The 27,924-nt window shown below is 38.1% G+C and overlaps 1 pseudogene across 1 annotated transcript; it reads right to left on the reverse strand.

Moving 5' to 3' along the window:
* Positions 1–12,476: 12,476 nt before the first annotated feature.
* Positions 12,477–13,755, reverse strand: LOC309849275 (heterogeneous nuclear ribonucleoprotein A1 pseudogene; annotated as a pseudogene). Its single transcript has one exon. The product of its transcript is annotated as a heterogeneous nuclear ribonucleoprotein A1 pseudogene (transcript).
* Between the last annotated feature and the right edge of the window lie 14,169 nt (positions 13,756–27,924).

The following is a 27,924-nucleotide window of genomic DNA, read 5'->3' on the forward strand; positions in this document are numbered from 1 at the left end:
GGCCAGAGGCCAGGGAGACAGGAGTGATTGGGCTCTTTTCTCTGAGGGCGCACTGAGGAGTGGGGCCCCGAGGTCTCAGCTACTCTGGGCCGGAGACTGGGAGGCCACCATTTTCATTCCCGTCCTCCAGAACTCTTTGCAAAGTGTTCAGGGGACAAAAGCTCCCAAAAGCAAACCAGAGAGGATTATTTAGCCCGGCCCCTGGTAAGGGCGGTGCAATTCCGCCTGGGGCAAAGACACTTGAGAATCACTACAACAGTCCCCTCCCACAGAAGATCAACAAGAAATCCAGCCAAGAAAAATTTCACCTACCAAGGAGAACAGCAGAATTCTGGTGGAGGAGAAAGCAAAGCACGGAACTCATGGCTTTCTCCCCATGATTTTTTAGTCTCACGGTGAATTTAATTTTTTTTTAGTTTTATTTTTTTCTGCTAAATTTTTTTTAAACTTTTACCCTTTTTTAACGTTTTTAACTAGTTTATCTAATATATATATTATTTTTTTCTTTATTTGTTTTATTTATTTATTTTTATTCTGAACTTCGTTTTTTCCCCTTTCTCCCTCCCACGATTTGGGGTCTCTTCTGATTTGGTTAAAGTGCATTTCCTGGGGTCTTTGCCACCCTTGCAGTATTTTATTTGCTCCTTCATATACTCTTATCTGGACAAAATGACAAGGCGGAAAAACTCACCACAAAAAAAAGAACAAGAGGCAGTACCGAAGGCTGGGGACCTAATCAATACAGACATTGGTTATATGTCAGATATAGAGTTCAGAATGAGGATTATCAAGGTTCTAGCCGGGCTCGAAAAAGGCATGGAAGATATTAGAGAAGCCCTCTCTGGAGAGATAAAAGCCCTTTCTGGAGAAATAAAAGAACTAAAAGCTTACAAGTTGAAATTTAAAAAGCTATTAATGAGGTGCAATAAAAAATGGAGGCTCTTACTGCTAGGATAGATGAGGCAGAAGCAAGAATTACTGATATAGAAGACCAAATGACAGAGAATAAGTGACACCATAAGACGAAACAACATTAGAATAATTGGGATTCCAGAAGAAGAAGAGAGAGAGGGGATCAGAATATATATTGGAGAGAATTATTGTAGAGAATTTCCCTAATATGGCAAAGGGAACAAGCATCAAAATCCAGGAGGTGCAAAGAACCCCCCTCAAAATCAACAAGAATACGTCCACACCCCGTCACCTAATTGTAAAATTTACAAGTCTTAGCGACAAAGAGAAAATCCTGAAAGCAGCCTGGGACAAGAAATCTGTAACATACAATGGTAAAAATATTAGATTGGCAGTGGACTTATCCACAGAAACCTGGCAGGCCAGAAAGAACTGGCATGATATATTCAGAGCACTAAACGAGAAAAACATGCAGCCAAGAACACTATATCCAGCTAGGCTATCATTGAAAATAGAAGGAGAGATTAAAAGCTTCCAGGACAAACAAAAACTGAAAGAATTTGCAAACACCAAACCAGCTCTACAGGAAATATTGAAAGAGGTCATCTAAGCAAAGAGAGAGCCTAAAAGTAGTAGATCAGAAAGGAACAGAGACAATATACAGTAATAGTCACCTTACAGGCAATACAATGGCACTAAATTCATATCTTTCAATAGTTACCTGAATGTAAATGGGCTAAATGCCCAATCAAAAGACACAGGGTATCAGAAATGGATAAAAAAACAAAACCCATCAATATTGCCTACAACAAAATCATTTTAGACCCAAAGACACCTCCAGATTTAAAGTGAGGGGGTGGAAAACAATTTACCAAGCTAATGGACATCAGAAGAAAGCTGAGGTGGCAATCCTTATATCAGATCAATTAGATTTTAAGCCAAAGACTATAATAAGAGATGAGGAAGAACACTATATCATACTCAAAGGGCCTGTCCAACAAGAAGATCTAACAATTTTAAATATCTATGCCCCTAACGTGGGAGCAGCCAACTATATAAACCAATTAATAACAAAATCAAAGAAACCCTTCGACAATAATACAATAATAGTAGGGGACTTTAACACTCCCCTCACAGAAATGGACAGATCATCCAAGCAAAAGATCAACAAAGAAATAAAGGCCTTAAATGACACACTGGACCAGATGGATATCACAGACATATTCAGAACATTCCATCCCAAAGCAACAGAATACACATTCTTCTCCAGTGCACATGGAACATTCTCCAGAAGATATCACATCCTGGGTCATAAATCACGTCTCAACCGGTAACAAAAGATTGGAATCATTCCCTGCATATTTTCAGACCACAATGCTCTGAAGCTAGAACTCAATCACAAGAGGAAATTTTGAAATTTTGAAAGGTATTTAGTTTCCAAATACATGGAAACTAAATAGCATCCTTCTAAAGAATGAATGGGTCAACCAGGAAATTAAAGAAGAATTGAAAAAATTCATGGAAAAAATGATACTGAAAACACAACGGTTCAAAATCTGTGGGACACAGCAAAGGCAGTCCTGAGAGGAAAAGATATAGTGGTACAAGCCTTTCTCAAGAAACAAGAAAGGTCTCAAATACACAACCTAACCCTACACCTAAAGGAGCTGGAGAAAGAACAAGAAAGAAAGCCTACAACCAGCAGGAGAAGAGAAATAATAAAGATCAGAGCAGAAATCAATGAAATAGAAACAAAAAAACCCAATAGAACAAATCAACGAAACTAGGAGATGGTTCTTTGAAAGATTTAATAAGATTGATAAACCCCTGGCCAGACTTATCAAAGTTAAAAGAGAAAGGACCCAAATAAATAAAATCATGAATGAAAGAGGAGAGATCACAACTAACACCAAAGAAATACAAAGAATTATAAGAACATACTATGAGCAACTCTACACAACAAATTTTACAATCTGGAAGAAATGGATGCATTCCTAGAGACACATAAACTACCACAACTGAACCAGGAAGAAATAGAAAACCTGAACAGACCCATAACCAGTAAGGAGCTAGAAACAGTCATCAAAAATCTCCAAACAAAAGCCAAGAGCCAGACGGCTTCCCAGGGGAATTCTACCAAACATTGAAAGAATAATTAAATCCTATTCTTCTGAAACTGTTCCAAAAAAAAAGAAGTGGAAGGAAAACTGCCAAACTCATTTTATGAGGCCAGCATCACCAAAACCAGACAAGAATCCCATCAAAAAAGAGAACTACAGACCAATGTCCTTAATGAACACAGATGCGAAAATTCTCACCAAAATACTAGCCAATAGGATCCAACAGTACTTTAAAAGGATTATTTACCACAACCAAGTGGTATTTATTCCAAGGCTGTATTAGCGGTTCAACATCCGCTAATCAATGTGATACAACACATTAATAAAAGAAAGAACAAAAACCACACGATACTCTCAATAGATGCTGAAAAAGCATTTGACAAAGTACAGCATCCCTTCCTGATCAAAACTCTTCAAAGTGTAGGGATAGAGGGCACATACCTCAATATCAACAAAGCCATCTGTGAAAAACACACAGCAAATATCATTCTCAATGGAGAAAAACTTAAAGCTTTTTCGCTAAGGTCAGGAACACGTCAGGGATGTCCATTATCACCACTGCTATTCAAGATAGTACTAGAAGTCCTAGCCTCAGCAATCAGACAACATAAAGAAATTAAAGGCATCCAAATCAGCAAAGAAGAAGTCAAACTATCACTCTTTGCAGATGATATGATACTATATGTGGAAAACCTAAAAAACTCCACTCCAAAACAGCTAGAAATTGTACAGGAATTTAATCAAGTGTCAGGATACAAAATCAATGCACAGAAATCAGTTGCATTTCTCTACAACAACAACAAGACAGAAGAAAGAGAAATTAAGGAGTCAATCCCATTTACAATTGCACCCAAAACTATAAGATACCTAGGAATAAATGAACCAAAGAGGCAAAGAGTCTATACTCAGAAAACTATAAAATACTCATGAAAGAAATTGAGGAAGTCACAAAGAAATGGAAAAATGTTCCATGCTCCTGGATTGGAAGAATAAATATTGTGAAAATGTCTACGCTACCTAAAGCAATCTACACATCTAATGCAATCCCTGTCAAAATCCCACCCATTTTTTTTTCAAAGAAATGGAACAAATAATCCTATAATTTATATGGAACCAGAAAAGACCTCGAATAGCCAAAGGAATATTGAAAAAGAAAGCCAAAGTTGGCATCACAATTTCGGACTTCGGACTCTATTACAAAGCTGTCATCATCAAGATAGCATGGTACTGGCACAAAAATAGACACATAGGTCAATGAAACAGAATAGAGAGCCCAGAAATAGACCCTCAACTCTATGCTCAAGTAATCTTCAACAAAGCAGGAAAGAATGTCCAATGGAAAAAAGACAGCCTCTTCAATAAATGGTGTTGGGAAAATTGGACAGCCACATGCAGAAAAATGAAATTGGAGCATTTCCTTATACCACACACGAAAATAGACTCAAAATGGATGAAGGACCTCAATGTGAGAAAGGAATCCATCAAAATCCTTGAGGAGAACACAGGCAGCAATGCTATTAACTGGCCTAATTTCAATATCGTTGCAACTCAGGGAATCTAGATGTTTGAGGAAAGGGAGAAAGACAGGGTTATGTTTGTACTATGAGGTTTAAGTCATTTAGAGGCTTATCTCATTTTATTGTGATTTGCTTTCACTTCACAGATACTGCTTTTTACAAAGTAAAGATCTGTGGCAACTCTTAGTCTAGCTAGTCTATTAATGCTATTTTTCCAACAGCATGTGCTTACTTGATGTCTCTGTGTCACTTTTTTTTTTAATTTTATTTATTTATTTGACAGAGAGAGATCACAAGTAGGCAGAGAGGCAGGCAGAGAGAGAGAGAGGAGGAAGCAGGCTCCCTGCTGGGCAGAGAGCCCAATGCGGAACTCGATCCCAGGACCCTGAGATCATGACCTGAGCAGAAGGCAGCGGCTTAACCCACTGAGCCACCCAGGCGCCCTCTGTGTCACTTTTTTTTTAAAGACATATTTGAGAGAGAGAGAGAGAGTGGGTGTGCAAGAGCAGGGGGAGGGAAAGAGGGAAAGAATCTCAAGCAGACTCCCCACTGAACACTGAGCCCAGCTCAGGTCTTGATCTCACGACCCTGAGATGACAACCTGACCTGAAATTAAGAGTCAGATGCTCAACCGACTGAGCCAATCAGGCGCCCATTTTGATAATTCTCACAGAATTTCAAATTTTCAAAACATAATAGTGACTGCGTATTTCATGATGTAGGCTTATGAAAATATCTTTGTACATGTAGATATATATATGTATATGTGTGTATATAGCTATATAAAATATGCTTTTGTATGCTTATATATAAGTGAAATGAATGACAGCAATGAGACAAGGGATAAGGAAGAGGAATTTGGATTATATTGTTTTACAAGGTATTCATACTACCCCTGAAGTGATATAATGTTGTATGAAGTGGACTTGGATTACTTGAAAATGTACACTGCAAACTCTAGAGTAGCCACTAAAAAAAAGTTTTCAAAAAAAGTATTTAGGGGGCACCTGTGTGGCTCAGTGGGTTAAGCCTCTGCCTTCGGTTCGGGTCATGATCTCGGGGTCCTGGGATCGAGCCCCGCATCGGGCTCTCTGCTCAGCGGGGAGCCTGTTCCTCCTCTCTCTCTCTCTGCCTGCCTCTCTGCCTACTTGTGATCTGTCTGTCAAATAAATAAATAAATAAATAAATCTTAAAAAAAAAAAAAAAGTATTTAGAGGTATCCGTGTGGCTTAGTCAGTTAAGTGTCTGCCATCAGCTCAGGTCATGATCCCAGGGAGCTTGCTTCTCTCTCTTCCTCTGCCTCCTACTGATGCTCTTTCTCTCTATCTCAAATAAATAAATAAAATCTTTTATTTAAAAAGCATTTTAAAAAAGTATAATTGGGGCATCTGGGTGGCTCAGTTGGTTAAGCATAATTTTGCCTCAGTTCCTGGTCTCGTGTAGCATGAGATGGCATACCACCTGGGGCTCCATGGTTAGTGGGAAGTCTGCTGGAGATTCTCTCTCTCCCTCTCCCTCTGGCCTTCCACCTTTAAAATAAATAAATAAATTCTGAAACAAAAAGTGTTATTGACTTGTTAAGAAATGAGAGCCAGGCCACAGTGGTGCAAGCCTGTAATTTCAGCTCCCTGAAAGACTGAGGTCACGACCATGGATGTTGAGGGACTGGGAAATATGTCACTTTGTAACATAGACATCTGCACCAAGTGTGGCACCAACATGGTGCTCCTGGGGGATACCACGTAATCTAAAGCAAGGGGGACCCAGTCAAAGCTTGCATAGAACAAGTCAAACATCCTGTGTTGGGCAGAGGTAGAACAAGCAATGTGCGCAGTTTTGCTCAGGACGTTTGATAAGACCTGTTCTTAGAAAGAAGGAAAAAAAGAAAGAAAGGGATCATACAAAATATTCAATTAAACCCACAAAAAACAAGGGGCTCCTGGGTGGCTCAGTTGTTAAGAGTCTGCCTTTTGGGGCGCCTGGGTGGCTCAGTGGGTTAAGCCGCTGCCTTCGGCTCAGGTCATGATCTCAGGGTTCTGGGATCGAGTCCCACATCGGGCTCTCTGCTCGGCAGGGGGCCTGCTTCCCTTCCTCTCTCTGTGATCTCTTCCCTTCCTCTCTCCTACTGTGATCTCTGTCCAATAAATAAATAAAAAATCTTAAAAAAAAATTAAAAAAAAAAAATGAGTCTGCCTTTGGCTCAGGTCATGATCCCAGGGTCCTGGGATCAAGCCTACCATTGCTTCTCCCTCTCACTCCTCCTGCTTGTGTTCTCTCTCTCGCTGTGTCTCTCTCTGTCAAATAAATAAAATCTTTAAAATAAAAATAAAATAATAAAACTGTCCAAAGTCTTCTGGGGCACCTGTGTGGCTCAGTGGGTTAAGCTGCTGCCTTCAGCTCAGGTCATGATCCCAGGGTCCTGGGATCAAGTCCTGTATCAGGCTCCTTGCTCAGTGGGGAGCCTGCTTCTCCTCTGCCTCTGCCTCTCCCTCTCTGCCTGCTTGTGCTCTCTCTCTCTGACAAATAAAGTCTTTTTTTTAAAAAAAAGAAGATGTAGCATATAGACAATGGAACATTACTCAGTCACCAAAAAGAATGAAATCTTGGGGCGCCTGGGTGGCTCAGGGGGTTAATGCCTCTGCCTTCGGTTCAGGTCATGGTCTCAGGGTCCTGGGATCTAGCTTAGCATAGGGTTCTCTGCTCAGTGGGGAGCCTACTTCCCCCTCCCCCTCTGCCTATTTCTCTCTCTCTCTGTCAAATAAATAAAATCTTTAAAAAAAAAATAAAACCACAAAAAAAACCAGAAGAGGAGTTGAAAACAAAAATAAGAACAAACAACAAGTGCATCAAATAGAAAACAATGACAGATTTGATAGACATTAATCTAAATACGTCAATAATCACTTTGAATGTTAATGGTCTAATTGTGCCAATTAAAAGAGAAGTTGCCAGGTAGCATCAGAAAACAAAACTCAACTACATGCTGTATTTAAGAAGCCCATTTTAAATGTAAAAACACATATAAATTAAAAGTAAATGGGGAAGCCTGGCTGGCTTGGTCAGTAGAGCATGTGAATATTGATCTTGAGGTCATGAATTCAAGCCCTGTGTTGGGTATAGATCTTACTTAAAAAAAATGTTGTCAGTACTTCTTCATCTGTGATGAGCACTGGGTGTTGTATGGGAAGTGTTATCTCACTATATTATACACCTGAAACTAATATTACATGTATGTAACTATACTGGAATTAAAGTAAAGACTTTTTTTTTTTAAAAGAAAAAAATATTTTTTAAAAAAGATTTTATTTATTTATTTGAATGAGAGCACAGAGAGAGAGAGAGAGAGAGAACTAACAGGGGAGGGATGGATAGAGAGAGAGAAACAATCTCCCTGTGGAGTAGGGAGTCCAATGTGGGGCTCCATCCTAGGACCCCAGAATCATGACCTTAGCTGAAGACAGACACTTTACTGACTAAACCACCCAGGCACCCCTAAAATAAAAACTTTTTAAAAAAATAAATGGAATGGATGGGATGCCTGAGTGGTTCAGTCAATAAAGCATCTGCTTTCGGGTCAGGTCATGATCCTGGGGTCCTGGGATGGAGTCCCATGTTGGGCCCCTTGCTCAGTGGGGAACCTCCTTCTCCTTCTCCCTCTGCTTGCTGCTCCCTCTGCTTATGCTTTCTCTCTAATAAATAAAATAAAATAAAATAAAATAAAAAGATAAATGGATAGGGAAAAATATACCATGCTAACACTAATCAAAATAAAGTGAGAATAGCTATATTAATTTCAGGCAGGGCGAACTTCAAAGCAAAAAAGTTATCAGGGATAAAGAAAAGTATTACATATTGATAAAAGAGCCAGTTGTCTGAGAAGACTAAATAATCCTTAGCATGCATGAGCTTAAAAGCAGAGCACTAAACTATGAGGCAAAAACTGATAGAACTGCAAAAAGAAATAGATAAATCCAGTATCATAGTTGGAGGTTTCAACATTCTTCTAGCACAAATGAACAGATCCGGGGGTGCTTGGGTGGTTCAGTCGGTTAAGAATCTGACTCTTCATTTCAGCTCAGGTCATGATCTCAGGGTTGTGAGATTGAGCCTTAACGTCCAGCTATATCAGCTATATGCTGGGCAGAGAACCTGCTTAGGGTTCTTTCTCCCTCTCCCTCTACAACTCCACCCCCTAAAAAAAAAAAAAAAAAAAAAAAGGACAGATCTAGCAGCAGAGAATCTCTAAGAACATAGTTTAACTCAACAACACTATCACTCAACTGGACATCAATAGTCTACTTCAACAAGAACAGAATGTGTATTCTTCTCAAGCTCACATGAATCATTCGCCATGATAGATCACATTCTCTATCATAAAACAAACATTAGGGGCGCCTGGGTGGCTGAGTGGGTTAAAGCCTCTGCCTTCGGCTCAGGTCATGATCCCAGGGTCCTGGGGTCGAGCCCCACGTCTGGCTCTCTGCTCGGCAGGGAGCCTGCTTCTTCCTCTCTCTCACTCTCTCTGCCTGCCTCTCTGCTACTTGTGATCTCTCTCTGTCAAATAAATAAATAAAATCTTTATTTAAATAATAAAAATAAATTAATAAATTAATAAAAATAAAACATACTTTATCAGAGTGAAAAAAATAGAAATTATACAGTGTCTTATCTAAGACCCTAATATAAATAAGCCAGAATTAAATAACAGAAAGAAAACTAGAAAATCCAAAAACACATGAAGATTAAAAAACACACTTCCAAACATATGGGTCAAAGAAGAACTCTCAGGAGAAACTAAAAATATTATGAACAAAAGGAAAATGAAAATACAACCTACCAAAATTTGTGGGATACAGTGAAAATATACTTAGCGGGAGATTTATAGCACTGAATTAATATATTAGAAAAGAAATAAGATCTAAAATTAATCATCTAAGTTTCTATCGTAGGAAACTAGAAAAAAAGGCAAATTAAACATAAAGTAAGCAGAAAAAATAAATAGTAATGATCAGAGCAGACATCAATTAAGTTGAAAAAAAAATCAATATGGAAATTAAATGAAATTAAAAGCCAGCTCTTTGAAAAGTTCAATCAAATTGATGAGCCCTAGTCGGGCAAACCAAGAAAAAAGACAGGACACAAATTACTAACAACAGAAATAAAAAAGGGACTTATTACAGATCCTATAAACATCAAAACGATAGTGAAGGAATATTATGAATGGCTATGCCTACAATTTTGATAACCTAAGTGAAATGGACTAATTCCTCAAAGACACAATCCGCCAAAACTCATACAAGAAGAACAGGCAATTTAAATAGTGTAAAAGAAAGCTAGTAAACATAATTATAACCTAAATAACCTAATACCTGAAATCTGTAAATGTTTCCTATATGGCAAAGATTTGCAAATGTGATTAAATTAAGGATCTTGAGATAAGGACAGTATGGGATAATCAGTGTGGGCCCTAAATGCATTCACATGTATCCTTATAAGAGGGTCTTTATAAGATTTGACACACAGAAGAGGAGAAAGCAATGTGGCCATAAAGGTTAATGTTGGAATGATATCACTACATATTAAGACATGTCATAGCCATCAGAAGCTGGAAATGGTAAGGAATGTATTTTTTGCTAGAGCCTCAGGAGGGAGTACAGCCCTCCTAACACCTTGCTTTGGCCAGTTAACCTGACTTTCGAATTCTGTCCTTCAGAATGGTGAAAGAATTAATTTCTTTTTTTGCTATTTTTAATGTAATTTTTATACCCCAGTTTCTGCGGGCTAGATATGCAGGCATGGCTTAGCTGGGTCCTCTGCTTCAGGGTCTTACAAATCTGCAGTTAAGGTATTGGCCAGGCTGAATTCTCACCTGTAGGCTTGACTGGGAATGAATCTACTTCAAAGATCATTCAGGTGTTTACAGAATTCATTTCCTTGAGGCCGTGTCATGGAGCACTCCAGCTTTTTGATGGCTGTCAGTTGAAAGCTGACTGAAAATCCTGGATTTTTCCCACAGTTCCTTGCCATGTGGACTTCCTCAAAATGGCTACTTACTTCACTGAGCCAGCAAAGAGTATCTCTCTCCAATCTGCTAGGAGGGATCCTTATGTAACACAACCTAAGCAGGAGAATAACATCCCTCACCTTTACCATATTCTATTGTCAAGACTCAATTCACAGGTTCTCCCTCATAGAAGATTCATAGATATATGATTAAAGAATTAGTGACTGACTTTGGAGACCTATGATTTCCAGTACAGCTCCTAGAGTGGAGGATAGGTGTCCTGGGCTAAACCATATGAGGGTAAATAACCAAGGTTTACAAGAGAACAACCTACCCTCAACCCCCCCAACTGGGTTGACAGATGGGAAATATGATCTGGAGAGGTTAAGTCATTGTACAGGTCAGTCACTGCTACAGACAGGCTGGAAGCCCTTGTGTATGCAGCTGCCAAGTCCAATTTTCATTAAGTCCCTATAGGGTGCCAGGTATTGAGCCTAGTGTGAGTGACACAGATAAGTAAAATGTGGACCCAGCAGTACCTTTGTATCTCCTTGAAACAATAGGATCCAAGGCATCTGTGGCTAGGGAGGAATGTAGAGCTTTGCCAGAAAAAAACCCTTTGAGTTAGTGCTTCTCAAATTACAGAGGGCATGAGAATCACCAGGGTAACCTCTTTAAAATTCATTCTCTGTCTGCAGAATCACTAGCCTGGACTCTTCAAAACTGTCAAGGTCTTGAAAGACAAAAAGGCCAAGGGTCCTTCACAGATTGCAGGAGAAAAGAGATGTGGCAAATAAATACAGCAGTTGTTTCTGGACCAGATCTTGGAGGGAGGCGTAGGCAGGAAGACTTGCCATAAGGGAAAATATTAGAAAAACTGATAAAATTTGAATACTGGATAATAATATTCTGTCAGTGGAATTTGATATCTCATATATATATATATGTTTATGTATATATTTTTAGAGACTGATTTGTTAGCTGAATAGTGACCTCATGAAAACTGTGATAGCACAAGATTGTATACTTCTTAGTTTATATTTGAAGGTTGAGAAAATTTCTTTTATTATTATGATTTTATTTATTTGTTTATTTTTATTTTAAAAAACATGTATTTATTCGAGAGAGAGAAAGAGTGACAGGAGAACTTGAGTTGGGGGAGGGGCAGAGGGAGAGGAAGAGAGAGAATCCTCAAGCAGGCTCCCTGCTAAGCACAGAACCCGATGCCAGACTACTTCCCCAGATCATGAGATCATGATTGAGCTGAAATCAAGATTGGGACACTCAACTCTCTGAGCCACCAGGCACCCCCATTTTTATTATTTTTTTTAGCTAATTTGTTTTTTAAGTTTTTAATTCGTTAGTTAACATACATTATATTAGTTTCAGATATACAATATGGTTATTTGAAATTTTATACATTATTCAGTGCTCATCATGATAAGTATACTCTTAGTCCCCTTCACCTATTTCACTCATCCCCAACCCCTTCTCTGGTGACTTTCAGTTTGTCCTCTATAGCTAAGAGCCTGTTTTTTTTGGTTTGTCTCTTTTCTTTGGTCATTTGTTTCTTAAATTCCACATGTAAGTTAAATCATACGGTATTTGTCTTTCTCTGACTGACCTATCTCACTTAGTATTATATCCCCATGTTGTTGCAAATGGCAAGATTTCATTTTTTATGGCTGAGTAGTATCCCATTGTGCGTGTGTGTGTGTGTGTGTGTGTGTGTATCTCACATCTTCACATCTTCTTTATCCATTCATCTATCAGTAGATACTTTGGTTGCTTCCATTACTTGGTATTGTAAATAATGCTACAATAAACACAAGGGTGCATATATCTTTTTTTTTTTTTTAAAGACACATTTATTCAGCGTCATGATCAGACTATTACATTTAGCAATCAACAGCATGGGTGCAAAAAAAAAAAAATCTACATTAAAACCCTTTGTTGGAATGCTTTACACTTTCCACAGAACAGAAACTAAAATAACCTGTTATACAATTAGTCACAAATACAGTCCTCGAGTTTTTTTGCCCATACACATGAGTATTGTCTAAAACATGTCTTCTTTGTAGCAGCTAGGCCCTGCCACCACTGTGCTTGGCTGAGTTCACAAATCTGTTGTAACCTGTAGCTTCCCTGTCACTTCTCTGGCTCTCCTCTCCTGCTAAGCTTTGTTTCCTGGCAGTAATTAAAACCTTCTGCCACTGCCATAGCTGCTGCTGCTGCTGGAACCACCATAGTCACCTTGGTTTCGTGGTTTGGCGAAGTATTGGCCTCCACCACCATAAGGGCCAGAGCTTCTGCCTCCAAAATTGCCTCCTTTCATGGGTCCAAAATTTGAGGATTGATTGTTGTAATTGCCAAAATCATTATAGCTTCCACCACCTCCAAAGTTGCTTCCATCATTACCAAATCCGTTATAGCCATCCCCACTGCCACCATATCCACCACCACCTCGACTGCCACCAAAGCCACCTCGACCCCTGAAGTTTCCTCCGCGACCAAAGTTGTCATTCCCACCAAAACCACCTCCACGACCACCACCAAAGTTTCCAGAACCACTTCGACCTCTTTGGCTGGATGAAGCACTAGCCATCTCTTGCTTAGAGAGCGCTTTCCTTACTTCACAGTTGTGGCCATTCACAGTATGGTATTTTTGAATGACAATCTTGTCTACAGAATCATGGTCATCAAATGTTACAAAAGCAAAACCCCTCTTTTTGCCACTGCCTCGGTCAGTCATGATCTCAATCACTTCGATTTTCCCATACTGTTCAAAATAAACTCTTAGATGATGTTCTTCAGTGTCTTCTTTAATGCCACCAACAAAAATCTTTTTCACAGTTAAGTGGGCACCAGGTCTTTGAGAATCTTCTCTTGAGACAGCCCTCTTTGGTTCCACCTTGTGTGGCCTTGCATTCATGGCTGCATCCACCTCCTCCACAGTGGCATAGGTGACAAACCCAAAGCCTCTGGAGCGCTTGGTGTTCGGATCTCTCATTACCACACAGTCCGTAAGTGTTCCCCATTGCTCAAAATGGCTCCTCAGACTCTCATCGGTTGTTTCAAAGCTCAGACCTCCGATGAAGAGCTTCCGCAGCTGTTCAGGCTCTTTGGGAGACTCTGACTTAGACATGACGGCGGTGGGAGGGGAGACTTTAACGATGCTTACTCGGCGGCGTCCACAGGCAGAAAGTGCATATATCTTTTTGAATTAATGTTTTTGTATTCTTTGGGTGAATATCAGTAGCGGAATTCCTGGACCATATGGTAATTCTCATTTTAATTTTTTTAAGTTTTATTTTAATTCCAGTAAGTTAATATAAAGTGTTGTATTAGTTTCAGGTATATTATATTATAATTCAACATTTCTATATATCATCTTGTGCTTATCATGACTATTTTTAGTTTTTTGAGGAACCTCCATACTGTTTTCCACAGTGGCTGTACCTGTTTGCATCCCCACCAACAGTGCACAAGGATTCCTTTTTCTCCACATATTTGCTAGTAGTTGTTTCTTGTATTTTTGGTTTTATTCTGAGATGTGTTAGGTGATATCTCATTGTAATTTTGATTTGCCTTTCCCTGATGAAGAGCATCTTTTTATGTGTCTGTTGGCCATCTCTATGTCTTCGATACTTCCTTTATATTTATGAAAGAGAATACCTTAGTAATTTAGCACATGCTAAAGCATTTAAGGACAAAGCAACATTATATCTGGAACTAACTCAAATCATTCTGGAAAAAAACCAAACATGTATATATAGAGAGAGAAAGAAAGGAACAAAGCAGATGTTGCAATATGTTAGCAATCAGTGAATCTGAGTAGAAGAGTATGCAGGATATTTTTGTAAAAATACAACTCCTTGTAGGTTTGAAATTATTTCAAAATAAAAAAATTATCTTAAGAATATCTGGATCTGTTACTTTTTGGAAACTTTTGGTTATAGTTTTAATTTCTTTAAAGGTTTAAAAAATATCCCTATTTTCAAGGTGTCTGGCTGGCTCAATAGGGATGTAAGTTCAAGCAAAACATTAGGTCTGGCAATTACTTAAAAAATAAAATATCTTTTTAGATTTATTTATTTATTTTTAGGGGGAGGGAGAGAGTGAGAGACCGCGCGCGCGAGAGAGCGAGCAAGCAGGGTCAGGGGAGAAGAAGGAGAGAGAGAATGTCTATCATACTCTGTGCTAAGCACAGAGCTCAATGTAGGGCTCAGTCTCATAACTCTGAGATTATGACCTGAGCTGAAATCAAGACTCAGATGCTTAACCAACTGATTCCCCCAGGCATCCCTTAAAAATAAAATCTTGGGGTGCCTGGGTGGCTCAGTTTGTTAAGCATCTGCCTTTGGCTCAGGTCATGATCACAAGATCTTGGGATTGAGTCCTGCATCAAGCTCCTTGCTCAGCTGGGAAACTGCTTCTCCCTCTTTTTGCTTCTCCCCCTACTTATGCTCTCTTTCTCTGTCTGACAAATAAATAAATAAAATCTTAAAAATAAATAAAAATAATATTTAAACAAAAATAAAATCTTAAAAAAATTTCCATTTCTTCTTGGATTGATTTTAACAATCCAATTTTGGCAATAATCCATTTTACCTAATATTTGAAATTTATTGGCATAAAATTGTTCAGAGTGCTTTTTAAAATATGAAACTGTGTTACAGTTAGTTCTATTTGAAATTCCTGCTACTGTTTTTCCATATAGTCTTTATGGTGTAATGACTGAGATTGCCAATGACTTGTTTTCTTTATTAAACTTTTCAAATAAAGATTTTAGTTACTTTTATTCTGTCTGTATATGTTTGCCTTTGAACATGTTAATTATTTCTCTGATCTTTATATTTTCCTCTTCCTTTTTTGGGGAGGAATTGTTATGTTGTTCTTTTTCCAATTGAGTCCAATATGTAATTCATTAATTTTCTGTTTTACTTTTTATCCAGGAAGGGCAGTAATGTTTACATTTCTCAACATGCGATGCTTTAGCTTCATATTACAAATTTTAAAATATAATATTTTAATTTTTATTCTGTTCTAACTTCTTTTTTCATTTTTAAGTTAATTGCTAGCCCAACGTGGGGCTCCAACTCATGACCCAGAGATCAGGAGTCCCATGCTCTACTGACTGAGTCGCCTGGGTGCCGCTGCTAAATTCTGTTCCAAATTTTAATAATTTTCGTTATTAGTTTCTTCTTTGACTGTGAACTGTTTTGAAGTACGATTGAAAAAGTTATAAATGGGGGTGCCTGGGTGGCTCAGTGGGTTAAAGCCTCTGCCTTCAGCTCAGGTCATGATCTCAGGGTCCTGGGATCGAGCCCCACATCTGGCTCTCTGCTCGGCAGGGAACCTGCTTCCTCCTCTCTCTCTCTGCCTGCCTCTCTGCCTACTTGTGATCTGTCAAATAAATAATAAATCTTAAAAAAAAGAAAAAGTTATAAATGCATGATTGCATCTATAATTTAATATACATAAGCACTTAAAATTTCTTTAAGTATTACTCTATTTTCTATTTTATTATTTATTTTTTTTCAAAGATTTATTTATTTATTTTAGAGAGGGAGAGTGAGAGCAAGTAGGGAGAGGAGCAGAGGGAGAAAATCTCAAAAAGACTCCGCTGAGTGCAGAGAATGTGAAGTAGGGCTCTATCTCACAACCCAGTTGAAACCATGACTTGGTCACTCAACTGACTGAGACACCCAACTGCTCCCCAGTTATTATTCTGTGGGGTTTTTGTTTGTTTGTTTGTTTGTTTTTTAAAAGATTTTATTTATTTATTTGACAGAGATCACAAGCAGGCAGAGAGAGAGAGAGAGAGGGAAGCAGGCTCCCCACTGAGCAGAGAGCCCGATGCAGGGCTCAATCCCAGGACCCTGAGATCATGACCTGAGCCGAAGGCAGAGGCTTTAACCCACTGAGCCACCCAGGCACCCCTATTCTGTTTTTTGATTAAGTTCTCATTTGTGTGCGCTACAGTTGGCATAAGACCTATTCTTAAATATTTGTAAATAAGACTCTGGGGCACCTGGGTGGCTCAGTGGGTTAAGCATCTATCCTTGGCTCAAGTTGGATCTCAGAGTTCCAGGATGGAATCCCACATCAGGTTCCCTGCTCAGCAGTGAGTCTGCTTTTCTCTCTGCCCCTCACCCTGCTCCTGTTCTCTCTCTTACTCTCTCTTTCTTTCAAATAAGTAAATAAAATCTTAAAAAAAATATTCATAAATAAGTCTCTTCTGACCTAATTGGTGGTCAGTTTTTGCAAATGTTCCACCTGTGACTGAAAGCTGCTAGAAAGCTGCTTTAAGTATTTTTCTCTCTTTCTTTTTTTTTCTTTTTTTTTTTTTTTTTGAAAATTTTATTTGACAGAGAGAGAGCACAAACAAGGGAAGTGGCAGGCTGAGGGAGAAGGAGGAGTAGGCTCCCCTCCAGAGGAGGGCCCCAGATGTGGGGCTCGATCCCAGGGCTCTGGGATCATTACCTTAGCCGAGGGCAGTCACTTAACCAACTGAGATACCCAGGAGCCCTGGTATTTCTCTTTTAATAGACGAACATAATAAATCTATTCATATTCACTGAAATTACTCATTATTTTGTACCTATTTTTATATTTTATTTTGTGTTTCTTATTTACTAAGTTTTTCTTTGCTTATGTATTTTCTTTTTTTCTACCTGTAACAGTTTTAACATATGTCCACAAATTCCTGATACTCTTCCATTTAATTGATGGTACCTCATTTCCCTCTCCTGAAGTATGGAATGAACTTAGCTGTTTGCTTTTGATGACTCAAATAAAGTGGAAATGATGGTGTGCAAATTAGTGGAGATAGTGAAGAAATGAGGCCTCATGCTAACAGCCACATGACTGGACCTTGGAGCAGATTGGTCATCCCCAGCCAAACCTTTAGATGACTATAGTACTAGCCTGCATTTGGCCTGCAACATCATGAGAGACCCTGAGTCAGATCCATGTAGCTGAACTTCTTCTGAATTGCTGAGTCACAGAAACTTTGAGATAATAAATATTTGATGTTAAGCTACTAAGTTTTGGGGTAATTTCTTATACACCAAGAGTAGCTAATATACTGCCTTTTGTTTGTTCAAGTTTTCCTTAGTCTTATTAATATTTATTTTTGTATTCTTTTAGTAGCTATTCTTACATTTTTAAAAATACATAATTGACTTAGAAATATCTAGTTAAATTATATGTATGTCTCTCTTGAAAAATATAAGAACTTCTGAATATTTTAACTCTAATTTCTTTTTTCATATACTCTATATTAATATTTTATAAATTATAAAACATAATAAAAATTTAAAAAGCAATCTCTAAAAATTGAAAGTAAAATGAAGCAAGTAAAGCTTGTGTGTTCAGTTGGCAATGTAGCCATTTAGCAAGGAACACAAAGTGACTTCACACAATTAATTTAGTGCTAAGTTGAGTTTCCCCTAAGAGAAAAGTAACTTTACACTAATTTTAAGCTATTTTCTGTAATTGTATTCTGGGTGATAGTCTGCGTATTGTTGTTCTGTGATAATTGTGTCAATGTGTGGGATGAAACAAATAAGAATTATGTTTGTGTCTTCGTGAACCAGGATTCTTGACAATGAGACAAAGAAAATACTGACATAAGATCAATGAGTTTAAGTAAAAACCTTGGTTTTCCAGTCATTCAGTAAGAACTCATGTTATGTTCCTAACATAACATGTTCCTAACATAACATAACAAAACAACATAACATAATAATATAACATAACATAATTTATTCTCTCTTAGCTATGTACTGGAAAGCATGTGAACAATGAGCAACTAAGTAGTAATGAACACTGATAGTTCCCCAGATTATTGTCCCTAATTACTATTTGCCATTCAAAAAAATGAAACTTCCTTGGAAAAATGACTGAATCAGGTGTGGGACATTTAATGTATAAGATGATCCTGGAAAATCTTGTCATAACAGAATGCAAGGAAATATGAGAAATGACTTAGAGCATATCAAAAGTTGAAATGACCCAGGATTACATTTTATGACCATCAGTAAATAACTACAGTAGATTAAAGCTATTATATATGAAAAAAAAGTATTTTATATGTTTCAATCCCTGCATTAATAATTGTGCTCATCCTATCATGGCTTTATCATCCACTGGTGCCAAACTGCCTAGGTCCTTTATTTCAAAAGGGATTACATTAATTTTAACTTTCCTCCAACTAACCATGATACTTGTTATTGTATTATTTATATCATACACATCTGTTATATTTTCCAACACATATTCTTTTTTTGCCATTGCTTCCTAAATGCCACTCTGATTTTTGTTTAAAATTCTGCTTATTGGGGTGCCTGGCTGGCTCAGTAGAGCAAACAACTCTTGATCTTGGGGTTTTAAGTCTGAGCCCCGTATTGGGTGTAGAGATTACTTAAGAAAATAAAATCTTAAAAAAATTCCTTCTTGGGACGCCTGGGTGGCTCAGTTGGTTAAGCAGCTGCCTTCGGCTCAGGTCATGATCCCAGAGTCCTGGGATCAAGCCCCTCATTGGGCTTCGTGCTCAATGGGCAGTTGCTTCTCTCTTTCCCTCTGCTCCTTCCAGCACTCATGCTCACTCACTCTCTCTCTCTCTCTCTCAAATAAATAAGATCTTTAAAAAAATCAAAGGTCTTTGTGTATCAAAGGGAATTATCAAGGAAGTATAAAGACAACCTACCAAATGGGAGAAAATATTGGCAAATCATGTATCTAAGAAGGTCTATTATCCATAATATATGAAGAACTCTTATAACTCAACAAGTAAAAGGCCCTTGTATCCAATTCTTTTTATAAGAAACATCATAACGACATCATTGCCCTAAATACATCTAATACATTTCAGTCTACTGGGATTATTTTATTTATTGCTCAGATTGCCTTATCCTTGTCAAGAGAAAGCCTCTTCAATTTGGCTTTCAAGTAGTTTAAACATAACTCCAGTAGTGTTGGATTGTGTCCTTATTATTTTGAGTGACAAGATGTTGTACATTTCCTGTCTAAGCCTGAAATCAGCCATCTAGTCATCTATCTTCAAAAAACAGAGCTAGGAAATCTATATCCCTGTCTATACTCCCACCCTTGCAAATAAAACGAAGTATTCAATGAGTTCAAACTATACTATCAATTCAAATTTAGGACTAGAGTTATTTATGTAACTACCCTGTCTTAAATCTGTGTCTTCTTTTTCTCACCCTGAATGTAATTATTCTCAAGGACATTAGGAGTAATAGAACATAGTGTATACTTCATGTGCTGTATCCCATATTAGCATAAAACAGACTCACAATGAAAAATAGCAACATAATTATTGAAAACAGTTTTAAAATGTGTTTGCCTATGCTTCCTTTAACCATTGTTTCTACATTTTTTTGTATTAAATTTTTAGAACATATATTCATTAAATACTATACTGTCTTCCTTATATCCCAAATATTTTCTTAGTTCTACATTAAATCCAATGCTCACCATTCCTCTTTATGCCAATTAATGTCATTCCAGCCATTATGGTTGTACAAAGATCACTCTCTAGCAGATTTGGAGGTGAGGGATCATAGCAACAATATTCTCTGAGTTTTTTCCGGCAAGTTGTTGATAATTTCTCTATATCCTTCACATTTGAAAATTAAACTTGCTGGTTATAAGATTACGGGATCACATTCTTTTCTGTGGCTATTGTAAATATATTTGTCTATGGGCATAAAGTATTGCTATCAAGAATGTCTGGTGACAATAAATTTTCTTTTGGGACACCTGGGTGGCTCAGTTGTTAAACATCTACCTTCCACTCAGGTCATGATCCCAGGGTCCTGGGATGACCCTGGACCTCACTGGGCTCCCTGCTCAGCAGGAAACATGCTTCTCCTCCCACTCCCCCTGCTTGTGTTCCCTCTCTTGCTGTGTGTCTTTCTGTCAAATAAATAAATAATCTTTAAAAAATAGAATACATTTTCTTTTATCACTTGTGCTTTAGATTTTCAAAGACTATTTTTTTTTTCTTAAAGAGTCTAATAAATTTTTTAAAGCAGGATCCACAATCAATGTGGGGTTTAAACTCACAACCCCTAGATCAAGAATTAGTTGTATGCTCTGCTGACTGAGCCAGCCAGGCACCCCTAAAGTCTAATAATCTTAAAATATATGTTTCAGTATTTATCATTAAGGGACAATTTTCCCAAATGTGGGTGTCTGGGTGGTTCAGTTGGTTGAGCATCAGAGTTTTCATTTTGGTTCTGGTCACGATCTCAGGATCATGGGTTCAAGCCCTGCATTCCATTCTGCTCTCAGAGTAGAGTCTGCAGGAGATTATCTCCCACTCCCTCTCCCTCTCCTTCTTCCCCCTGTTTATTGCTGTCTCTCTCTCTCTAAACTAAATAAATAAAATCTACAAAATATGTTTTCTTGAATTATTTTTTAAACTATTTATCCTTTTTCCTTGTTTTGATCTTTTCTTTCATAACTCTTATGAGATATATATTAAAGTGTTATTATACTATACATTATATATAATTATAATTTATTTTATAATACTTGTATACTGCTTTATTGTCTTATATTTATATATATATAAAATCTTCTTTGCCTGTCTTTTATATTTGCCCTTTCTCTTGAATATTTCATTTCTTCCTTTTTTTAGTTGTTTTTTATTTAAATTCAATTGATTAACATATAATGTATTGTTGATTTCAGACACAGATGTCAGTGATTCATCAGTCTTTTTTTTTTTTTTAAAGATTTTATTTATTTATTTGACAGAGAGAGATCACAAGTAGATGGAGAGGCAGGTAGAGAGAGAGAGAGGGAAGCAGGCTCCCTGCTGAGCAGAGAGCCCAATGCGGGACTCGATCCAAGGACCCTGAGATCATGACCTGAGCTGAAGGCAGCGGCTTAACCCACTGAGCCACCCAGGTGCCCCTGATTCATCTGTCTTATATAATACCCAGTGCTCATTACATCACATGTCCTCCTTTATGTCCAGCACCCAGTTACCCCATCTCCGTACTCCTGCTCCCTGCTGCAACCCTCAGTTTGTTTCCTATGATAAAGAGTCTCTTAGGGATTTTCTCCCTCCTAATCCCATCTTGTTTCATTTTTTTCTTTCTCTACCCTCCACAACGCCCCCGCCCTGCCTCTCAAATTCCTCATATCAGAGAGATCATATGATGATTGTCTTTCTCTGATTGACTTATTTTGCTCAGCATAATACCCTCTAGTTCCATCCATGTCATTGCAAATGGCAAGATTTCATTTCTTTTGATGGCTGCATAATATTCTATAGTATATATATACCACATCTTCTTTAGACATTCATGTGTTGATGAACATCTGGGCTCTTTCCATAGTTTGGCTATTGTGGATATTGCTGCTATAAACATTTGGGGGCATGTGCTCCTTCAGGTCACTACATTTTAATCTTTGGGATAAATACCCAGTAGTGCAATTGCTGGGTCAGAGGGTAACTCTATTTTTAACTTCTTGAGGAACCTCTATACTTGTCCCACAGTGGTTGCACCAGCTTGGATTCCCACCAACAGTGTAAAAGGGTTCCCCTATCTTCACATCCTTAATATCTGTCATTTCCTGGCATGTGAATTTAAGCCATTCTGATTGGTGTGAGGAGGTATCTCACTGTGGGTTTTTTTTTTAAGATTTTATTTATTCATTTGACAGAGATCACAAGTAGGCAGAGAGGCAGGCAGAGAGAGAGAAGGGGAAGCAGACTCCCTGCTAAGCAGAGAGCCCAATGCGGGGCTTGATCCCAGGACACTGGGATCATGACCTGAGCCGAAGGCAGAGGCTTTAACCCACTGAGCCACCCAGGAGCCCCTCTCATTGTGGTTTTGATTTGTCTTTCCCTGATGTGGAATGGTGCTGAGTATTTTTTTTTTTTTTTTTTTTGATGCTGAGTACTTTTTCATGTGTCTCTTGGCTATCTGTATGTCTTCATTGGAGGAATGTCTGTTTGTGTCTTCTGCCCACTTCCTTTTTTTTTCTTTTTTAAGATTTTATTTATTTATTTGTCACAGAGAGAGAGAGAGAGAGCATGTAAGCACAAGTAATGAGAGAGGCAAGCAGAGGGAGAAGCAGGCTCCCTGCTGAGCAGAGAGACTGATGCAGGACTCGACCCCAGGACCTGGGATCACGACCTGAGCCGAAGGCAGACGCTTAACCAACTGAGCCACCCAGGCATCTCTTCTGCCCATTTCTTGATTGGATTTTTTTGTTGTTGTTGTTCTTTGGGTGTTGAGTATGATAAGTTTTTTATAGATTTTGGATACTAGTCCTTTATCTGATAAGACATTTGCAAATTTATTCTCCCATACTATATTCTGTTGTGATTGAGTTCCAATTTCAAAGCTTTGTGGTCTGTAAATATACAGGGAATGATCCCAGTCTTCTTGTAGTTGAGACTTTATCTGTCACACAGGATGTGATCTATTCTGAAGAATGTTCCATGTGCACTTGAGAAGAATGTGTATTTTGTTGCTTTAGGATGGAATTCTCTGAATATATTTGTGAATATATCTGGTCCAGTGTGTCGTTCAAAACCGTTGTTTCCTGGGGCGCCTGGGTGGCTCAGTGGTTTGGGCTGCTGCCTTCGGCTCGGGTCATGATCTCAGGGTCCTTGGATTGAGTCCCGCATCGGGCTCTCTGCTCCGCAGGAAGCCTGCTTCTCTCTCTCTCTCTCTCTCTCTCTGCCTGCCTCTCTGCCTACTTGTGATCTCTGTCTGTCAAATAAATAAATAAAATCTTTAAAAAAAAAAAAACGTTGTTTCCTGGTTGATCTTCTGCTTAGATGATCTGTCCATTGCAGTGTGTCGGGTGTTTAAGTCCCCTATATTATAATACTATTGTATTATTATCAATGTGTTTTTTAATTTTGTTATTAATAGGCTAATATAATTGGCTGCTCCCATGTTAAGAGCATAAATATTTACAATTGTTAGATCTTCTTGTTGGATAGACCTTTTAAGTATGATAAAGTGTCTTTCCTCATCTCTTACTACAGTCTTTGGTTTAAAATCTCATTTGTCTCTTATAAGGATAGCCACCTCAGCTTTCTTTGGATGTCTATTAGCCTGATAAATATTTTCCCACCCCTTTACTTTAAATCTGAAAGTGTCTTTGGGTCTAAAATGAGTCTCTTGCAGACATTATATTGATGGGTCTTGCATTTTTATCCAACATGATACTCTCTGTCTTTTAATTGGGGCATTTAGCCCATTTACATTCAGAGTAACTACTGAAAGATATGGATGTAGTGCCATTGTATTACATGAAAGTCACTGTTTCTGTATATTGTCTCTGTTGCTTTCTGGTCTATGTTATTTTGGGGTTCTCTCTTTGTTTAAAGGATCCCTCTTAATATTTCCTGTAGGCCTGCTTTGGTGATCACAGATTCTTTTAAGTTTCTGTTTGTCCTGGAGGCTTTTTATTTCTCCTTCCATTTTGAATGACATCCTACCTGGATAAAGTATTCTTGGCTGCACATTTTTCTCATTTAGCACCCTGAGTATATCATGCCAGTGCTTTCTGGCCTGCCAGGTCTCTGTGAATAAGTTTCCTGCCAGTGTAATGTTTTTACCCTTGTAGGTTACAGACCTCTTGTGCCAAGCTGCTTTTAGGATTTTCTCTTTGTCTCTGAGATTTGCATGTTTCACTATTACATGTCAGGGTATGGACCTGACATATAATGGACATATTTTTACTGATTTTTTTTTTAGATTTTTATTTATTTATTTGATAGACAGAGATCACAGGTAGGCAGAGAGAGGAAGGGAAGCAGGCTCCCTGCTGAGCAGAGAGCCTGATGTGGGGCTCGATCCCAGGACTCTGGGATCATGACCTGAGCTGAAGGCAGAAGCTTTAACCCACTGAGCCACCCAGGTGCCCCTTTTTACTGATTTTTAAGGGGAACTCTTCGTGCCTCTTGGACTTGGATGCCCGTTTCCTTCCCCATGTGAGGGAAGCTCTCCACTATAATTTGCTCCAATGTATGTCCTGCCCCCTCTCTCTTTCCTCTTCTTCTGGGACCCCAATTATTCTAGAATTGTTTTGCTTTATGATATCAGTTATCTCTTGAATTCTCCCCTTGTGATCCAGTAGTTGTTTATCTCTCTTTTTCTCAGCTTCTTTATTTGCCATCATTTTGTCTTCTATATCTCTAATTCTTTCTTCTGCCCCATTTATCATGGCAGTTAGAGACTTCATTTTTTTTTTTTTTTTTAAGATTTTAAGATTTTGCATCTACAAACCTTGTGGACTCCTGTGGTGCACACCTCTGTTGCTCTTTCTGGGGTAAGAATGGTGGTCTCACTGTTTGTGTTGCTTGCTGGGCCTCTGCTCAGAGGGCAGTCACCCAACTATGCTGTGGTTCAAGATTTATGGCAACCCTGAGCTGAGAGGCCATTCCTGGGTTCACTGATTATAGCCAGCTTCCCCACTCTGATGCCTGGAACTTTACTGTACTCAGACACTCCCCCTCTTTTTGTGACCTCAGGGTCTTGAGACCACACTGTCGTACCTAGCATTCTGCCTGCTTCATCACCTGGGTGCCTTTCAGTCCTTCACTGGAACAGACTTTTAAAAGTTCTGATTTTGCATTCGGCTGCTCTATCACTTCCTGGTATCAGCCTTAGGTAGTCTCCCTGACCCTGTGGTTTATCTACCCATATATTACCTCAGATTCACTTCTCCGCACATCTACCTTGGAGAACATGGTCGCTTTTCTATTGTAGAGTTGCAGCTATTTTTTTCTTTGATTCCTAATAGTTTGCAGGTGTTCTGAATGATTTGGTAGCTATCTAGCTGAATTCCTGGGACCAGAGGAAATTAAGGTCTCCTACTGTTCCACCATCCTAGACTCTCTAACTCTTGTTCTTCATTTCTGTTTGATTTTTCTCCTTTTCTTCTTCTTCTTCTTTTTTTTCTTTTTTTTAGGACATTTTACAGTGCTTAAGCATTTTTGTGTTTCTTCTGTTTTTTTTCTTTGTTTCTGAAGCAATTCTCTTCTGAATTTTGTTACCTCATTTCTGCTTTTTTCTGGTTCCCATGTTGTTCTTTCAATTCTCTATAATTCGTAATGTATTTTAACCAGTTTTCTTTTTAAAGACTTTATTTATTTGAGAGAGAGACAGAGGGAGGGAACACAAGTAGAGGGAGCTGCAGGCAGGAGGAGAAGGCTCCCCACTAAGCAAGGAACCAATGCAGAACTTTATCCCAGAACCTTGGGTTCATGATCTGAGTAGAAGGCAGACCCTTAACTCACTGGTCATCCAGGCTTCCCTCTTTTAACTAGTTCTGAAATATTAGGCTGTTGTTTCCATCTATTTTACAAGCATATGTTCTTGATGTCTTTTTATACTCTTTTAGGAACTTACCTGTTTCTTAATCTCTATTCTAACAAAGTACATTAACTTTGTGTAAGATTTAACATGAATCTGTTTCTTTTATTTATTTATTTATTTAAAAGATTTTATTTATTTATTTGACAGAGATCACAAGTAGGCAGAGAGGCAGGCAGAGAGAGACCGGGAAGCAGGCTCCCCGCCAAGCAGAGAGCCCAATGTTGGTCTCGACCCAAGGACCCTGGGATCACGACCTGCTTTAACCCACTGAGCCACCCAGGCGCCCCTCTGTTATTTATTTTTACTTTAAATTAGTTCCTGAAACTTTAAGAGGTAAAATTTAAATTTGTTTTGCTAATTTTACAGCTCTTTAGTGCCATCTTCTGTTGTTTTTATGAAAAGTTAAAATACATGGCAGCTAGCTTTCTGAGATATTCTGATCCTGTCTCTACATTGTACCTTGTTTTATCTGTATCCTCTTTTTGCTTGTGTTCTTTGTCCATGAACTTCTTAAATCTTAACATTCTTACAAAGAGAAATTTAGCTGGTTATTTTTGAGAGTTTATGAGACTCTCTCTCTCATTACCTTTTTATCTTCTGAAGACACCTTGTACAAAATGCTGGAGTTTCAGATTTTATCCTCATATTGGCTCATGGAAGCTGCCCAATGAGTGCCTTTTAGTAATCGAGGATTTTAGTTCTCTCTGGTACTCTGTTTCTTCCCTGTTTCCTCTTTCACAGATATTGATACCATTTATCTCTAGCGGTTTTTGGTGGTTTCTTACTTTCTGCCTATGTTTTGGAGCTCATGGGATTGCTTTATCACCTGATTTTATTGAAGATATTTTTCAAGAATTTTTGTGTTGTTTATTTTTTATTCTAGTTCTGTGTGGGCTTTTGTCTTTTTTACTAGAAAAATATTAACCTTTTCTCTGAATCAATAAAGATACTATTTTTTTTTTTTGGTTTTATTTTTTACATCCAGGTTTTGAGCAGTCTTTGTCATTAAGTTCTTGGCATGCAATATACTCATCATCTTTTCATGCAATGTCAACAGCTAACAACAGGATATCAGTATTTGCAATCCTGTTAGGATTGTTTTGACCCAACTTGATTGGAAAATACATTAAAGGGCATGGCAATAACATTTAAATTAGAATATCTATTTCCTTTGATTTAGATATCCCTGCTTTGTGACTATATCTTATAGGAATAAAATTATCATATATACAAGGATATAAAAACAGTATTGTTTGTACCCAAATGGTGGTTGGGTGCCTGGGTGGTTCAATCAGTTGGATGGCTGCCTTTGGCTTGGGTCATGATCCCAGGGTTCTGAGATCGAGCTCTGTGTTGGGCTCCCTCAGTGAGGTGCCTACTTCTCCTTCTCCCTCTTGCTCTCTCTCGTAAATAAATGAATAAATAAATAAATAATTTTAAAATGGTGGTAAAAGACATTTAACTTAAAATTTACCATTTTAATCTTTTTTTAAAAAGATTTTATTTATTTATTTTTACCCCACTGGTAAAAAGTGGGGGGGGGGGCAAACACCCCAGTATTGGGGAATAGGCTATCTAGAACATTTACGCTATGGACTGATTAGGTTGCTATTTTAATGAATTAGAGTCATGTCAATTAACCTGAGGGATATCCATAATCTATTTTGTTTTAGGAATATTTTCCAACATTTGGAAGCAACAAAAAATGATTACATGATTGAATAGCCTGCTGTACCACTTTCTATTTCTTCTGGAAATGTATTGATTTGACTTACTGTTTACAAATGATTAGGGACCATTTTACAACATTATAAAGTTAGAAGTTAACTTGTAGAACACTAATAAGTTGTGTTATGGACTGAATTGTGTCCCCATACCAAATTCATATGTTGAAATCCTAACACCCAATGTGACTGTATTTGGAGATAGAACCTATCCAGGGGAATGAGAGTTAAGTGAAGTCAGGGGCACCTGGGTGGCTCAGTTGGTTA

This window comes from Mustela nivalis (assembly GCF_964662115.1).
Source record: "Mustela nivalis genome assembly, chromosome: 15".
In the NCBI taxonomy this organism is placed as follows: Eukaryota; Metazoa; Chordata; class Mammalia; order Carnivora; family Mustelidae; genus Mustela; species Mustela nivalis.